General features: G+C 31.9%; 1 protein-coding gene across 1 annotated transcript in view; it reads left to right on the top strand.

The window, feature by feature from the left end:
• Positions 1 to 1729: 1729 nt before the first annotated feature.
• Positions 1730 to 12902, top strand: part of CCHa2 (CCHamide-2) — a 47038-nt gene continuing 35865 nt past the window's right edge. The window contains exon 1 of the mRNA XM_068769110.1: positions 1730 to 1814. The gene's annotated coding sequence lies outside the window, so the exon portion shown is untranslated. The remainder of the gene's footprint in view (positions 1815 to 12902) is intronic.

The following is a 12902-nucleotide window of genomic DNA, read 5'->3' as shown; positions in this document are numbered from 1 at the left end:
CAGTTGTTGTGGTGATGTTCGGGGGAGGCCTATGTCTTGCAGTGAGCGTCCACCAGCTTAAAACAAGAAAAAGAAGTTTTGTTATATGGAAATGTATATTAAGTTTTGTTGTTGCCGTGACTAATTAAAATGAATATCGCCGTACTAATAACAATCGAGCTATAAATTAAAATGATCATCAAAGAAAGACTAACAAAAATTCACTAAAAAGTTGAAAAAGGCTTTTTCAGCCAATATTTTACAGACAGTGATCTTATTACTTTTACAATACTGTAAGGGTTCTCTTGGTTGAGCAAGGTAGCAAGTTGAAGAATGTCATGATATAGTAGTTCAATATAATCGATTTGATAGATATTAGAATCTAATATCTATCAAATTGATTATAGAATAATAAGTAAAATAACGTGAATAATTTAATATCATATATGATGTGCAGTATTTGGTATTAGCTATTTTAAACAGTAGGTTATGTATATGCACATATGTACAATATTAACGGCTAGTATGCGTAATTAAATAGCCTCTGGAGTGCTTACAGCAGTAATAAACCGATGAAAACAACTCCATAATCAACTGATTGCAACTTTAATAACTTGATACCGGCGCTTCAAGTTTGGGCGGGAAAGGGACGACGGTAGGGTGCTACGACAATGTCTCTCTCGCGCGTTGGAGCTTCGAATCAGTGCTGCGAGTGGCCGAGCGAGGGCGGATCGCAGACTTAAGAATGTCTTAGATGTGTCAAATAAAAATATTTATTTTAAATGTCACATTATATTTTTAATAAAAAGGCGTAATATAAGATTATGATAAGAACACCAATGTAACGTCAGTGACGTTCGATGACTGCACATTTAAACATAAAAGTAACTATTAGCATCCTCATATCTAATATTTTTTTATATATTCACCTTCTGTGTATTCGTAAAAAAATCAAATATGGTTTAGTTTAAAATCAAGCGTGTAAAATGATTGTATGACATTTCAGATCATTTCGTTATCAAGTTAATATTTACATTCTGAAATCCGAATTCACAGTTATAAGAGCTTATAATTATAAATAGTTAATAATTTAATAATAAAGAAAAAGTTTTAAATAAGTCTGCATCATATTTACAAAACGTACTCACACATATACATGATGTATTGTGAATTCATTGTTTATTTCCTTTTTATTAATTTCTTATAGATGTGGTAATTTTATTATACAGATGTAAAGGTTTTAAATGGGATTGTGTACCTTTTTTACTGTCAATCAATATGTAGTACTTCCAAAAAATCATTATTTTCGGAAATAATAGATAACAGAATGTTTACACAGTGAGAAAAATTCTTTCTAAAATTTGAATATTAAAATTTGTTAGTGTCCATAAATACATAAATTATTACAAATTATAATTATTATAAATTATTGTATTATATTATACAAATTATGACAATACCATAAATTATTGGCTTGTCACATTTCAATAGTAAAAATAAATTAATAAATTATTATTGATTTTTAATTATGTTCCGCACCACTTGTGTGATTCATTCATGTCTATATTTTATGTATATACGTCAAAGGTTAGTAATATGCTACGTTATATCAACCCTAATATGTGCAGTATAAAGGAAATGTCGAATCTATGTGATTTGTAATTTCGCTGCCACCTACGCAGTTTCGCAGCTCTGTGGTCGGCGTTTAAAAGCTCGTGGCAAGACCGCCCAAGCGCACTCGACCTCCATACCTGCAAGCGTGGGGTGACAGGACATGTGCTGACTTGCTGACCAGCATCTTCACAACTCCGGCAACTCCTCTCTAGAAGCTTTCGGTGAGTAAAAACTTTTTTTTTTTTTACCAAAAGTTGATATAAGTTTAACTGGCCACTAATATACATATTCTTAAATTTTAATTTCAAATGTATTTAAAAAATATTACATTTCTTCATACATGTTCGAATTTATATGATTTAAAAATATAACATTATATTAATATATTCCACATGTATTGTTTAGTAAAATAACGAATTTAAAGGATAAATAATTTTTATGATTAAAGTTTGGATTACAAAATAATTTACTCTTCAGCAAAGCGGACTCTCGCATAAAAATAATATCGCAATAAACTTTTTTGCTTAGGCCTCTGTCGTCGCTCAAAACTTTATACATCGTTTTAATCGTCTTGTACCGAGATTTTTATTTTCTATAAAAACTTTGAAAACGACTAATCTCTAATTACAATACAAATGACTTTAATTAAAATATCTAACATAACAAAAATCTTAACGAGATTTTGTGGAAAAGATATTTTTTTGTTCTAAATAAAACGGCATTAACTAATCGACCGATTTCCATATTATTAATAAAATTTTAAATATTTTTTGGTAATAACTATTATATGTTATTATTAGAAATAAAATATTATTATTAACATAGCATAAAAAAATTATAAATGTAAATTTTTACATATACTCGTATACTTAACATACATTTAAAGAAACAAATAAAAAGTTAAAAGCAAAGTTGACTTGAATTAAAAGCATTTGAAATAAAAACGTTACGCAATAATAATTTTACAATTATTGTACAGATTATAAATAAAATAGAAACAGTTTAAAAAAGTAAAATTAGCGGTCTATACATATTCTGCTATAAGTCTATCATAGAAAAAAAATCTATTTATTTTTTACCAGCAACAATATTTAGCTGATATTTCAATAAGTAACCAAAGAGTTTACATATTTCTTTACTTATTCATTTTATTGTCTACATAGTACAGACTTGTGTACGTTAGAACAATGCAAATAGATACCCAATGCTGTTCTATAATGGCAACTTTGAATTTAAAGTTACGTGGGTTTCAAACGCACCATAATTTGAAAAAACCCATAAAAAATCATGTGTGTTTTTGGTAGACACTTGAACGATATACTTAACATTAAAATATTTCATATTATAATAGGATTTTTATCGTTTTTGTTTAATGAACTTGTTAAATAGTAAATAATTGAGAGACAATACACGCCAGTGTATTGTAGTTTCGTATATATTTGCCCATAAAAGTCCATATTATTATGGAGCCTAGATATAGTTATACAAAGTTTATCTATATTTACAGTGCTTATGCTATATACATTACAATTTTTTTAGAATTCATTATATAATAAATAAAAATAGCTACTTCACAAAATTATTATAAATTGAGATTGGTATATGCGTTTCTTATTTTTAAACCAGATATAGTTTACTACCTATACTATAATTAGTGTCTAGGTCATTTTTTTTATTTTTAAAACTTAGTCATCGTTGTTATTTTAGCCTATAGTCTCCCACTGCCAGGCATGGGTCTTCTCCAAAGATGTATATATGGAGAAATACCATAATTGCCGCGCTTGGCGGGCGGCTTTGCAATATCACTTTGGTATTATGGTATTCAAAGGTGCTGCCCACCCTGAAAACTTGTTTGTGATCAGTGGCAGTCCTTTGTATTTAATACAAAAACCTGCGACCTACAATCGTAAATAACCACTCCTCAAAAATAATAAATAACGTAAGGGAGCAAAATTCTTAAGATGTTTTTCTACTAAATATAACAATTGAAATTAATATAAATTCAAAGTAAATCCTAATTAACTCACATCATTTATTAAAAACGAATGTAGAATTAAATTCGCAGAAAATTTCCTTAGTAGTCGCTCAATCAATTATATTATTTTTCTTGTCTATTATACAATTGCCGAATTGATTCATGCTAATACAAAATATTCGTCAGCGATTCGACAAACCAATCGGGTAAGTAGCTTTCTGTGTACATAATTTGGAATAGCAAATTTTACAAGCTAAATTATGACGTAATTTTCTTCGAAAAATATATTCAGTTTTTAGTCTACACATAATTATTTTAAGGTTAAAAGAGTGTTATTATAAGTAATTCTAATATTAATATTATTATACGGGGTTATTAGTTATAGGCATAAAAGTGCATTTATCAGCAAAAAGCTTTAAAGCATTATGTAAATAGATTTAAAAAAAAACTTATTTTCATTCTTTGTACAGTTATTACAATTCGAAATTTGAAAATGCCGCTTTTGTACATTATCTAATTATCTTACTTTAAATGAATTTATATTTTATTAACAATTGATTTATAGATAGGATCCACCGTACATATATTGACGGAGAATGAGCTATACATTCACCTATTTAAAGTTTTTGTAACTATAACAAACCAAAAACGTAAGAAATTGTTTGAAATTTCTCATTATGAAATCGAAAAGTGACCGTTATTCTAATTTTAAATTATGTACTGAATGACTTAAAAATCGACATGAAAAGATCACTAACAAAATTCCTAATTTGAATCGCTTCTAAAACGGCTTTCAAAAATGACTACAATTTGTAGTTTTATGCACGAAATAACGTCAAAAAAAAAAAACCTATCAAATAACTTGGGTTCATTTCTTATTCAAAGAAATTGTATTTTATGTTAAATTCATAATATTTATAGTTAAAATGTCTCCTTCTCTTTTAATCACCGATAAAAAGACTAAGCAAACATAATATATACAGAGTATAGTTGCAAGAATTTATGCTTAAACATTGCACCTTATTTCCGCTGCGGTATTTTGAGCATATTTTTAATTGAGATAATATTTATAATGTTAAACATTCTAATCTAATTTATACATTAACGAACCGCAAAAGCCTCTAATTCTAATAGAATTTTTAAAATTAAAAATTGAACGTTATGTAATTTTTTCGACGACGCGAGTGCCTTAAAGCGAGGCTTTATAACACCTTGTTAGAAGTTAATTAAATATAAACAACGTTGATTAACTTCTAGTGTACCGTTTTAAAAGTATCTTACGTGAAAAAATCGTTTAGTTTTAGCTCGATTAACAAAATACTTTCATATACGCCTGGTACAGAGTAATTTATAAACCAAAATATTCCTAAAATATAACTATTAAACTAATTGCAACGCTGCCTTTGAGTAAGCTATAAATAAACTACTACCATCATCATCGTGATTATGTCAGGTGACAGACGCCAAATGGAAGACATGCCCCCCCCCCCCCAATATCACCGCGATGATCAGTGATCTTGACTATTGTTGGTATTATATAAAAAAACCATTTTAGATAAATTTCAAAATGCCAAAAAATACTCTAGCCAAGTATTAAAGATTAGATGAAGATAAAATTCGTTTATTCAACAGCGGAACTGTTAACAGAATTTTTATAAATCATCAACTTCCAAATTTTTTTACTAATTTTTTTTACCTATTTCATTTTTAACTCTACTCTGCTACGCAAGGTGTTATAGTTGCGAAGAAAAAGCAAGCAGAAACTCTACAACAATATATCTTTTAACAGGGTTAAAGTAACGTTTAGTTTACAATTTTTTACCTTTACTTTTATTTATTTATTCAATCTATTACTATTTCTCTAATATAAAGTAAATATATCTATACATATCAATTAATTTGTAGTGTATGTTTTTAATATTTAAAGAACCGCTTTCCACTAGATGCGTATAAATATATATACAGAACATCACTCAAGTGACATTTTTAAAACTTTTACCTATCTGTTTGCTCTGGATAATCTCTGAGATAGCTAGTCCGATTTTGACGGAAAATATACCAGCAGGCGGCTGATATACGACGAAGTAACTTAGGCTGCCTTTATATTCGAAAAATTTATTAAAAATAAGTTAATAAACTAGTTATTTTATTTAAATTCCACGCGGGCGAAGTCGCTAGCACAACTACTTATAAATACCTTATTAAGGGATTGAAAGATGATCTATTCAGATATCTCTGATTGAAGCTTATGCTTCTACAAGGCCCGAGCCGCTCCTTTTTGAAGAATAAATATTGATTTCATATCCGCAATCCGAACATCCGAACCTACAACACTGTCCCATACAATATGGTACCCTGAAAGTAGATTATACATCATAGAATCGAAAGTAAACTTTGTTTATATATATACCGATTTCAATTGAAAATAGCTCATTAGTAATTTTATGTGAATGAATGCATAAATAGACTTTATATTTTTAAATTCATTATTTCTGCAGGATGATTGGTTATGGGTGTAAAAACTTTAAAAGTGTGAAGCTCATTTGTCAGCAAAAAGCTTTAAAGCTAGTCCTTTATACAATACCACGTGTTAAGTGATCACTTTGAGATATTTAATGGAATCAGGCGTTACCTTGCGGAAGTCCATCATAAGTAAGAAAAGGACCAATATTTAGCCACTTCCGCACATGCAGTGGTAGTCGTGCAACATAGTGCACCACCCGCCAGCCCACTGATAAATGCGTATGCGGCATTTGTGTAATTAGTGCCATTTGTGCCATTGCCATTCACTCTGCGTTTGGCACTAATCGGTGTAACATAACTCCTGAAGATGCCCCGTGCAGGGGCGAAACACGTGTTAAGTGATTTGACGGTGGCGGTTATGTAATTCGCACTGTTTGCCGCATACGCATTAATTAGCGGGCTGGCGTGCGGTGCACTTTGTTGCACGACTACCACTGCATGTGCGGAAGTTGTTAAATATTGGTCCTTTTCTTACTTTGAGATATGTTGCATTAATTAATATTTATTACTGGAATGCGACAGGTTAATACTTTTTGGCAGTACAGTCTGTTGGGAGTTTAATAAAATTAACTTCATTTTTTTTCTTATCAGCGGGTAGACACCTACTGCAAGGCGTAAGACTCCCCCAAAGATAGAATTGATGACCGATCTTGCGCTGCCGGTATCCAGCGACTTTTAAACTTTTATATGAAGTAATCAGGGCTTTGACAATATTTTTTCTTACTTAAATATCATTACGTTAATTGTTACATCTGAACCATTAATATTTAGATAGAGTGTACCATTAAATGACGGCAAATGAGCTAAACATTCACAAACTTTATAGATTTTAGACTCAACCAATTACCTTGTATATACGAGTACATTTATGATGTGGAATTAGACGTTAGTGGGTAATACAGCATAGTAGAGTATACATTTATATATAATAAATAAAGGTATTAAAATTAATTACATTTTTGTTATGTGGTCAAATTAGACACTGTGACGGAACCCAATAGACTAGAATACCGGTGTTAGTTACAGAAAAGTGCTCGCAAATTTCCACTGTAGTGAGAATTGTAGCAATTACCAGGCTCTATCATATATTTTCACGGAATCAGAGAGAAGAAGGCTTGTAATACTGACTTCTTTCCCTCTTTGTGTTAAAGCGGAGAGGGAGTCAAATCTAGTGAGATTATTTATGGCCCATTTCAAGTATAATTTGATTTTACAAAATCAGACGAGCGATGAAAGCTTTACTTGTCTTTTAGAGTTTATAATTATTTTAAACCTGTTTTTGATTTTCGAAAAACAAAACTTCGATCTAGATGTTGCACCGAATTTAAAATATGATATAACATATTAGCAGAAGTAAAAAATGATTGTAGGTCATAATCAACCATGATCAATCTATACAAAGATTAAAAGTATTTTCTTTTCAAAATAAACATTTAAAAATAGAATTTAAATCTTTAATTGATAAGGATATAAAAAAATAAAGATCGTTTAATATTTCAGGGTGCTGGAAATACTATGGCCAGTTAAAATAATTAATGGCATGCAAGTTTAGACTCAGCTGAATTGGTTAATGGAAAAGTTAACATTAAAGTATTTTTCTGTTGAATATATTTAGTTCGATGGGTGATTATGAGTTTTTTGATTCCCAAAAATATCAAAGTTTAAACAAGAGATCTATTTAAAAAGACAAAAATAAGTATTTTTTTGACAGAAGTGCAGTAAAAATGTACGTTTATCTATGTTAATTGAAAAATTCGAAATATGAATTCGAATAAACGAACGAATCCATCTCGTTTCTTAGTAAAAATATTCGAGCCTAACAATTGTCCTAATCAAACAAAATACTTCCAATATTTGTCGGATGTATTGAAGTATTTATTATTCATATTGTCTTGCGTCAATAAAATAGAGATATAAAAATTATTACTGACGTTAACATATATCGAGCAAAAAGAGTCCAACATAATATTAACTAAAAACAGATTGAATTTTTCTATAGTGACATCTTTCTACTAAAGTTACGTGGGTTTTAAACCCTCCTTTATCTGAAAAGAACGCACAAATAATTTAGATGGGTTTTTAATTTTCACTTTTTCGATATTCTAATGATAATAGTAGAGAAATTCTTTTCATAGTTTATAATGACTTGAAAATCCTTCACACGAATAAGAATTTTTTCAAATTTTTTGTTTGATGTATTTCTTAAATTTATTACTATTAAGATAATTTACATTTGCTTGATTTATCTTATTTAATTTACACTATATCTGATAAAGTGTGTAATGTATAAATCTGTATTGTTAAACTTTATTAAAATATATGTTGTTGTGGAGTTTCATCCTGCTTCTTCTTTACAACTATAATACCTACGAAGCAGAGTAGAGTCAAAAATAAAATAGATTAAAAAGAAAGATGATAAGTTGATCAATAAGAGTTCTGTTAAAAGTTCCTGTGTTGAATAAATGAATTTTATCTTTTTTATCTTTATCTTTAAGAAATTCCATGACAGTATATTGAAACAACGTAACAGTTGCACTAGTCTAGAATTTACGTACAATGCTTTTTTTTTAAATTAAGTGCGTAATAAATAAATATTAAGTTAAACAAAACAAAATAAAATGAGAGAATCGTGTTCATGTATTGTATAACATTCATCGATAGAATCACCAGTTGCAGGTAGCCTGCTTCTAGCATCTCACATACTTAACAAGGTCGACTCTCCAGCTCGACGGTGGATGTTTTATATCTACTGCGCCTCTGACTCCGCTTACCTCAAAACCTTAAGGTTCCAACGGCCATCTGTTACGCGTTATGTGGTCTGCCCAAATACACCACTATCATTCATTTACTATAATAAGAGTATACTATTTTGCGACTGAAATGATCGATGCTAGATTCTGTGTGTATCTCTACGTAAGAACTCTACCACCATGTTTAAAAATTTTCATTTTAAAATCGTTCATATAAAAGCTGGCAATGTTTTCCTCAATTCTCTCAGTCCAAAAGTATTTTGAAGTAATTTATCACAACAGTTTCCTAATTAAAAACATAAAAACAATCGTAAATGTTTCAATACAAAATTTATAAATACACTTAACAGGCTTCCGTATTTGGAGGACCCCTGAGGCTATTGCGACATAACTTAGTAAGCAAAATTATAAATGGAACATAATTTTTGTTTCGTGGTTACAACCATGTATTTGGTTCTACTTTTAACTGTTTCAGTACTTAACGCGTTAACAGACTTCCGCGAGGTTGATCGTGTCGTTGATACATCTAGTGGGGGATTTACCCGCATCATCCGTATCTTATAATCCGTAATTTTACTGTACACCAATTTACACGGTAGATGCGTTTCTGAGAAAAACGTGTAAATCGAAAGTTAAAAAATTTCAAGTCAAAACCGTGTAAATCGAAAAACTTGCAGAAAATACATAATTTTGCTATTTTTAACGGTTGTGATTTTTTCCAATATTTTTAGGTGTACATAGAAATAAAAATAAAATGCATTGACAAGTTAAAATATTTGATATTATGGTAAAACTGTTTTTTTTTTAAATTTAATTATAATACATTAAACATAAGAACAAAAAATAAAACCAAAGGTGTTTTATTATCCTTTATCACTGTCAGAAATTACTCTCATTCTACTTTTTTCGGAATCGAAGGTTCGAATTCACTTTCATCACTCGAAGTTATTTGTGTCGATTCGATGTTCGAAGCAGAAATATTTACATTATGAGAGATGGTAATAAAAACCGATTATTAAAACAAAAAAAAATTGGAAAACCGTGTAAAAGCGAAAACGTGTAAAACAAGTACCTTGTAAATCGGGGGATAGGTGTACTTGTACTTGGATTTAATTAAGTAAAATCATAGATTGAAAAAATATTAACAAAAAAACTTTGCGTCACACATGGTATTTTTGTAATAGTATAATTAACAATTAATACAGTTGACCGTTCTTATGCCGTGATATCTATGGAATAATATAGTATATGAAGACATTTAGCGTTAGTAAACGAGGGTGGAATATTAACTCCTCGTAAACTTACTAACTACTCCAGAGTTATTAGTATTGTATGAGTAATTTAGAAAGTCGAATTACACTTTGTCCACATTTGTACGTTAAGTTTTAATTCATCTGCTCCTTTGTTAATAATACAGTACCAGCAATGCTCATGCGATCCTTATATTTGGCTGCATAAGCATAGTGTGTAGACATTACAATGTTTTTTATACACTGATTATGTCGGGGCTTCATCAACTAAAACCTTACCGTCTTTTTTAATGTTTTTAGCTACAGGAGCACTTTCGCATACTTTGGTTGTTTTAAGGGCGTTGACCTGGTGTCTTTATTTATTATGGTCTCTCTTTTCGGGAACCTCCCGTTCCCCCTACTTTATGTATGGCACAGAAGTTATAATTTCAGGTTAAATATTTTTTTTCAGTTTTGTATTTGTTTACTTTTTTTCTTCTTCATTTCTTTACTATTTCTTTTTATTTTACCTTACATCCAACACATTTCGTGGTGTCCTTACGATTTTTGATATAGCTACTAGAATATTTGAGTAAACTATCATAGTTTCATTGGCGTTGGCCTAGTGACTCAATGTTTTAGGGTAGAGCTAGAGCTCGCTATACGTTATCATAAAGACCTAAGCTAAACTAGCTCACACGCCTCTGAGTGGCCAAGACATGTTTATGAGGCATCCTTATGAATCTAACGGTCTTGTTACGAAGGTTAAAGGAGGGCGTGGTATAAAGTAATTTGACGTCCAGGTTCCGGGCTGCGGATGAGGAACTCTGATATTCTTTCTCTCTCTCTCTCTCTCTCTCTCGTCGCAGCCATTATCTACAACATAAATAAGTCAATATATGTTAAGTGAAAGTTTGTTTATGAAAATTATTAAACTTCAGTTTAAAAGTTCGTACGTTTTATATATTTAACTGCGTTAATTCGAATGCAAACTTTGCTTAATAAATGAACCGTAATTATGAGAGATTTGGTTAATTTTTGTAATAATGGATAATCCCTTAATCCTTTTGCACTTTCCGAATAAAGTCTACTCAGGAAAAGTTTATTTCTTAAGGCCAAAGTTTCTTTGTAAATCACTTACCTTCACTAATTATTAATATGAAATATATTATTATTATTTTTTGTGTTATGATAATTTTGTCTAAATAGGGTTTATATCACAATGATTCTCTCATTTAAAACATTATAAAAGATTATTAATAGTTAAAGATATTACCGCGAATTCCTTTTTCAAAGTTTATAAACTTTTTTTTGCGGTAAGACAAAGGGCTTTTACAATCCTCAATGGGCAAGGCTGTTTGATGTTATTTCACAATTTTAAATATAATCGTCTGAAACTTCGATGAGTTATTACTGTGTTTCAAATTATTTTACCTTGGGGCTTGTATATTAAGTAGATATTAATAGGATCTTTCTATTTCTTTCCTTTAAACGTAAATTGATGTTGCATCATTTGAAAAGTAAAAGAGCAATTCTTTGAAATAATAATTGCTATTTTGGTAAAAGAAAACAATTTTTGTACCTGTAATAATATTGCTATATAAAAACCCGCCAGATGTGAAAGTTCCCGCGGACGTCGTCACAACGCTTAACCTTTTGTTTGTCTCGCCCACTCGTCTCGCTCACTCGCACGGCGTGCACGATACGCGCTCTTGCTTGCTCTTGGCAGGTAGCCAAGACGCGCAGCACGTGCGCCTGCGGCCGTTGGAGTTCGGGGAGTCGGATTTGAGCCATGGTTCGATGCGCAACCTCGCGTAGGCGAATTATTCATTTTCCGCGCACAAATTGTTTTAATAATTAAATAAATGTGTTTCTACATCACACTGGCTCCCAACCCGTGGCCTACACGCTAATTATCGACGAAATCGCGTATTCAACCGTTCGCCATCTTAGCGTCGTAGAAGAATCCCATCGAAAATTTAACAATTGTGCGTTATCGGAGTGAATTTCGTCAGTGGTTTGCATCTGTTGTTTGCGATGCCGCGTCGCAAGGCTTCAGGCGTCCGTAACAACGTCGAGGATGAGGACTCGGACAGGTTCATGACCGAGGGGCAGCTATCGTCGTTCATGGCGGCGTTCGCCAAGGCTCAAGCGGAGTCAAACCGCCAGCTAATCGAGAGTCTTTTGCTGCGATCGCCGGCCTTCACCACAGGAGCGCCCTCGCCATCACCATCGCCATCGTCGTCTTCGGCTCATCCGTCTCCGTCGGGAAACTTCGCCGGTTGCACGGCTCGTTTCAAATTAACACGAGAAAGTGTACAAAGCGATCAGCGAGCAGGGAGTGCGGGCTCGCGCGCGCGTGCTACGTGCAACGCCGCCGCCGCCGCCGCCGTCGCTGTACCTGCTGCAGTAAGCGCAGCGAATGCGCCGAATCGAGGTAAACGGTTTTGTGTTTATTGCAAGAAGAGTGGACATGATCGTGATGAGTGCTCAAGACTTAAATCTAAAAGTGATCCGCATACAGTTTCGTGTTACGGTTGTGGTACGAAAGGTGTTATTCGTGCTAATTGTGTAAACTGTAATACAAAAAATACGGACACTAAGGATTCGTTCTTTTCATGCGATTTTATGTCCACAAATAGGCATTTATATTCCAAAACCGAGGCATCGCAATGTCAAGCCCATGTTTCTTTTGATTGTAATACTGTTTTTTCAAATTCTGTTTGTAATGTATATGATGTGCCTGATGCGCGGTCAGTGGATAACACGCGTACCGAGCGCTTGCGTCCGGATGTTTGTACCAAAGGCCGTCCAATTTTGGACATAGAGATT

This window comes from Battus philenor, unplaced genomic scaffold (assembly GCF_028537555.1).
Source record: "Battus philenor isolate CCGP_79_NKW_IND1 unplaced genomic scaffold, ilBatPhil1.0.hap1 SCAF_10, whole genome shotgun sequence".
Taxonomy (NCBI): domain Eukaryota; kingdom Metazoa; phylum Arthropoda; class Insecta; order Lepidoptera; family Papilionidae; genus Battus; species Battus philenor.
The sequence above is the reverse complement of the archived record's forward strand: the minus strand, read 5'-3'. Positions and strand labels throughout refer to the sequence as shown.